Source organism: Numida meleagris, chromosome 3, assembly GCF_002078875.1.
Source record: "Numida meleagris isolate 19003 breed g44 Domestic line chromosome 3, NumMel1.0, whole genome shotgun sequence".
Lineage (NCBI taxonomy): Eukaryota > Metazoa > Chordata > Aves > Galliformes > Numididae > Numida > Numida meleagris.
Window position 1 is genome coordinate 2,018,017 of NC_034411.1, and position 6,134 is coordinate 2,024,150.

General features: G+C 44.6%; 1 pseudogene; it reads right to left on the reverse strand.

Moving 5' to 3' along the window:
• Positions 1,824-4,482, reverse strand: LOC110395589 (annotated as a pseudogene).

Consider the following 6,134-nt stretch of genomic DNA (forward strand, 5'->3'; position numbering starts at 1 on the left):
TTGCTATTTCAAACTGACTGTGGGGATGTTTATGACATAGGGTTTGACTGCCCAAATACAAGTTGTTCATAATGCATATGGACTGGGAGAAACTGTAATCGCTATGCTAAATATAATTTATTCTGTGCTTTCGTTCAGCTATATGTTTAATTTTATTTTTCCGTTCTTCTAGGGGCACTAGTAAGCGTTATTCCAAGCAGTGATAGTAATGATGAGACAGTAACCGAGTAAATTATTCAAGTGGCTTTCTTTCTTTTTCTGCTTTCAGCCTTTCTGACGTCCTCTGGCATCAGGACAGGAGTGTGTGTTAGTCCTAAGCTATGTACACGAAAAGTTCTGTCTACCTTACAGTTGAAGCCATGAGACCTGACATGTTTTTCACCTGACCAGTTACAGCAGAGCTGTTTTGCAAATAAGGTTTTAACCGCGTCGCAAATGTAAAGTCCTGAGCTGATCAAGTCTGTAGTAACTGGGGTCACCTGCCACCAAGTTTTTTGTGATGTGGGTCATGGGAGTACTTGCAGAAGCTCAAGAGCTAGAATTGTATAGCTGCATCGGTATTTATGTTGATGATGGCTGAATGAGGCCCTGGGCAGCCTGATCTAGTGGGGGGCAACCAGCCCGTGTTAGGGGTAGGCGCTGGGGCAGCTTTAAGGTTCCTTCCAACCCGAGCCATTCTGTGATTCTGTGAGCATAGTTATCATTTACTGGAGTTCTCATGCAAACGAATTGCTCCTGTCTTAGATCACTCTGTGCTGGAAAGGCAGGGTTATAAATCACCCCCAACAGCTCCAATGCCCTAGCAGCCTAGAAATAGAATATGAGAACACCTGAGGAGAGTGAAACAAGGTAGCACTGATAATATACAAGTCAGCAACAGTTGTTAATTGTTGTTTTGTTTGATCAAGTTGACATTTTAAATAATTTTGTGTTTATTCCAGCCTATTTGTCAAATAACTTCAGATAGCAAGCCTACTTAACAAATAAAAATGTCTTCAGAATTCTATCCGATCTGGAGGCTATGGCCAAGTTTGAGCACCCCAAATGGAACCTTTTCTGCCTTTTTCTTCTGATCATTTTGCAAAAGGGTGCCAAATAGAAAAGCTTTCCTAAGTTTAAATCTTATTTTGTATAGACGTAGCTGACCATGTGAAACAAGAGGGAGTCTCTAGTCTCTCAAAAGCTTTGAAGTGTTGTTGAATCTGAACTGGTCCTCATTCATTTCCTCTCTTCGAGCTTGAGGTGACAAAACCAGCTGCTTTTTAATCTTAATCTTAGAATTAGAATCTAGAATTCTAGAATCTAGAAATAGAATCTAGAATTAGAATTGCCTTTGTTGTCTGATTTTTCTTTTTCAACAAAAGATTGTGGAGATTCACAGAAACACTTTATAAACTCAAGTAGGAACTTCGGCCTTCCTTCATTTTGTTTGGCAGGCCACCGTTCATGCAGGCTCCTGGAAACGGCGCCGTTAGCCCCCTTTCCCTGCTTTCTCTAACGACGAGAACTCGAGATACAATAAGATTGAAGTTCTCTGCTTTACCCGCCGAGATCTTTTTACTCTCTTGTGCTGGCAGGAGCAAGCCCAACAAACTCTGAGAAGCAGAGTCAGTGCAATGGGCAGAGAAGCGATCGCTTGCGCGCCCTTTTAGGAAATCTTCCCAGTGACCACTAGGGGGCATCGTACCAACATACGACAAACGCGGCCTAGCCGCTTGTGACCGCTGGGAGAGCGGCGTCTAGGCCCTGACAGGACAAGGCGGCAGAAACCATCGGGCACTTTATTCACATCTACTCTCCCCCCCGCCCCCCCGCCCTTTAATTCCTACTTATATCGACATGGGAACTTGGAATGCTTATTTCCTAATAAGCTGAAGCGAATGCAAAGGAAAATCATCAAATTGTTAAGGCTGGAAAAGACCGCAGCGCAACTGTCTTCATTTTGTATTCAAAAAAAATAAACCCCAACAAAAACAAAATCACCAAGTGAAAAAAGCTTATCCCAGAGCCTGTGTGGATTTAAAGAAACATGTAACAATTTTGTGAAAACTGACTGAAGTTAAAAATAACAAAAATCCAAAATCCATCCAACAGGAATTCAGATTTCTTACATGAAGATATTTTCATGTTTAGTAGTGTCCTTTCTTTACCGAAACAACCTGAAACAACTATATTTGAACATATATGCATAAAGAAGTAACTGTATATAGGGCTGCACGTTAAACGGCCTGTTGGTTCACCAAAGGCTGCTGAAGGGAGAGTCCTTGTGTGGGTGCAACTCGTGAAGTGAGGAGCCCAGCAAAGTCTGAAGTTCGCTTGTAAACTCTACCAAGTCCAACGGCTCTTTGCTTGCTGGGTTAAATGCTTCAAGGTCTGCGGCACGAGAGAACAACCGGCTGAGAGAAGTATGTTTGAAAACTCCGCCTCAGTGCTACTGATGATTTCCAGGCTGGGGAAGCTGCAGTGGAAGATGTGAGATGACATTTTTAGCCTCTTCATCACATCTGAGAGCAAGAGCCAGTTTTGCGGTGCCTGAGAGGGACGCGCTTGAATGTTGTAACACGGCAAGAAAGGCTCATCTGAAAATTCAAATTCAAGCACATTGCTAAAGCCATCTTCACCTTCCTCACCCACGCCAGGGATATTTGCCCAGACATCAAATCCTGACTTGTCTTTCAGATCATACACAGAGCTGTCTTACAAATCCCAGTACAAACCAGGGTCCTCAATGTTTCGACCAGGCAGGCCAGTTAAATACTCTGTGAGGAAGATCTCCACCACCTCGCTGTGGGTCATCTTCACAGTGGTCTTCCCCAAGTAGGTTGTGAGCTCTGGGCCAGCACCATAAGACAATAACAGGTGGATAATTTCTAAGCGATCATTTTCTACCACAGCATGGATTGGTCTGGTTCTGTCCTGTGTGCTGCGGTTCATGTCAGCCCTGTACTAGAGAGGTTGCACTACACTCAGCCAGCCTCTGGCACAGGCCTCGTGCAGGGCACAATAACCTGCATTCTCACAGTGGTTTACATCACAGATCTTGTTCTCCAGACAGTACAGAACCACTTCCTCGTAGCCCAGGCACGCTGCCCACAGCAGCAGGATCTCACCCGTGCTCTTGTCAATGTTGAGCTAGTGTGCCTTGGGCAGCATGGGCCAGCTGGAGGTGGGATCCAGAGGGGGGCTGGCCAGCTGCAGTGCACCGGACTGGGGGGCAGCAGTGAGGAGCCTGCTGCAGCCCCTCATACAGCCTCTGCTTGTAGGGCTTGGTGGATGAGGAGTCACAGTGCAAAGCGGGCTCTGCTTGCTTCCTCACCTTCCTTGGTACCACGACTTTATCTCTGGTATTTTTGATATCTGTGGTCTCATCCCCTGTCAGGGATGACCTCCTTCTCCTCTCCTTCAGTCCCAAGTACTTTGTTTTACACCGATGCTTCCCCAATGGCTTCTCACACTTGGCATATTTCTGCAGCAGAGATTCAGGTTGGAAATCCTGCTCTTTGTGTGCAGGCCATCTGTCTTCCAGCTTTCTTTACTTTTCTTCTGTTTGATAGCCAGCCTCGAGGTTGAAGTATAGTTTGTCTGAGCCTGCCTTTTGCTGTTTGCATTGGTCCATGGAAGGCTCTTCATGTGTGGAGACACTGCGAATACAGGCAAGCCTTTGTAACTCTTCTTCTTTTTTGCCTTTGATATAAATTCACCCTGCAGTTCATCCACAAAACTCTCACTTTGTCTGCCATCATTTTGCACTCTCACCAGAGTGTTTATGCTGCTTGTACAGATGTGGACAGTGGGTGGATGGATGGATGTTGGCCAATATCTTCAGTTGGCTGTCCTTCTACTTTTTCATATATAGAATGCCTCTCTAAATAAAATTTCTCATTTGGGAGATATTTGTCTCCAGAGTTCCAATAAAGCAACCTTGGTTGTTTTCTGTACTAGCAAAGTTACGTCTGTAATTGTCATTCTGGTCAGCAACGGCACCTTTCAGAGTGACAGGCTTTGGCTTCTTTTCTCTGCTTCCTTTCAAGTTTTCACAGGGTTTCTGGCTGAATCTGCAGATCTCAGACCTCTGAGTCTTTGGCAGCTGCTTGGCCTGCTCCCTCTTTCATCTCCAACTATGAGAAGTGCATCATTGCTCGCTGTGGCACCTGCTGGCCGACTGGAATCCATGTGCAGCTTGATCGTCACACGTTTGAATCAGTCACCTACATAGCTAGCAGAGTTTGCAATTCATTTCACCAGTTCAGATGGCCTGGGTTTCAACATTATGTTATTGGCAGTTTCTGCATTGTTGAGTCCATCTTTGTATGTCTGATTGGTTTCAAGGTTTGGCTGCACTGTGCCAAAGCAGAACAGCTTCTTGTTGTCCTGTGCTTTGCCAGAAGTCAGAGCAGGGCTGTCAATCCCATGAGCAGCCTCCAGGAAGGCTGGTGCGATCTCTGGCTGCTTTCTCTTTACTTTATCTGGCAGGTAACTCATCTTCCCTCAAGCTGAACATTGCCAAACTCAGTGCTTGCTTAAAAATTACACCTTTCATGCAGATTGCCATTTCTTCCAAACTCAATAAAATCTTTGTGCTGAGATGCCTGTTCTACCTTGTGCTCTGTAGGGTCAGTTAGCCTAGCTGCTGCTCTGAGCAGCAGAGCCAGCTTTCTCTAAACTCGCTTTGCTTTTTTTGGAGTCTTGCTAATCCCACAGGAGCTCTGGGAAGAGGTGCTTGTTGCTTTTGGCATAGCTGTTGCTGTGGCTGGAACCCTGGTGCAACTTCAGAATCTTACCGCTGGCAGCAACCTCATAGTGCATCTTTCTGCCCATCTCCAGGAGCTCTGGGAGCCTGCTGCACAGCACCAAGTCCTCATAGCATGCACCTGTGGGATGATGGATCTACTCAGCCATCCTCTTTACTGTGTTGCTGAGGTGCTCTTGCTTTCCTAGTCAGGGTACTCTGGGCTCTCCTGGGACCCTGCTCTAATGCTCCAGACACATTCCCTATTTGTTCCTTTTTATCTGCCTTGTGCTGTCACCTGCTCTTTATTTTTTTTTAAGGAAGCTGTCAGGCAAGGAGAAATGAAAAATAACTGATCCCTGACTTCATTCCTTTTTGCAGATTGTCTCTTGGTCATGTGAATGGTGCTTTGCAAACAGCAGTTACTCTCTAGATACTTTAAACTTCATGCCCTAACTGCTCTTGTCTTTTCCAGCTGGAGTAAGGTTTTTGGGTCAGGGTTTAGGATTTAAAAAGAAATGGTAACAATAGGTTGTTACTCCTCCCAGAGTAAATTATGAGATGATTCCCCTCTGGCTCGGATTTGTTTATCTTTGTTTTTTGTAATTTACACGTGGTCTGGTGTGATAACTCATAGCCTACCTCTGCCTAACAAGGTAAAATCCCTTCACTTTTAATTTCAGTTATTTTCTTGTCATCTGAACTTTAACTGCAGCATCGCCTGTTCTAGTCCATCCTTTTATTGCAACTGTCATTCTATGCTTTCATGTCATATTTTCCACAAATAGCTTGTGGAAGATAAATACTTCTGCCACTGTGGTCTACCATCGCTGGTGAGCACTGGCTAGCAGTTACGTGTCTCAGCCTTTGCGAAGCAGATTATTCAGGGGGTTGACCTTCAGCACTGCTGGCTTGGCTTGTACTCTACAGTCTCATTGGAGTTGATCTGAGCTGGAGCCAGGGCATCAGTGGCTCTAGTAACATAGCTCATTTTTTTTACACCTATGTGTGAAGCAGTTATCTCTTTTTTATATCCAACTTTCCGTATAACACTGCTACTTATTTCACCTCTTTCTTGGGGTAGGCAGACTCCATTCTTTAGTTCCTGCATTTAGGTGGCAGAAGAAACTTGTGGTCCTAGTTTTCCCGTCATATGTCTGTTCTGTTTCCATTCAGCAGACTGTGTCTGGATGTGGTTTTTTTACTGCACAGACAAAGAATCTGTTCGGTTCCTTTTTATCAAGATGTACTGTGCAACAGACATCTTGAAGAATTATTGTTTTCCCTAGCTTATTGTTCCTTTTAATGAAGAATAAGTCACAAGATTGATATGTATATTCTCTGTTCATGTAGAGGAAAGTAGTTTTTCCAGGCATCTGAAATACCTGAAAATGCTTTGAGTCTT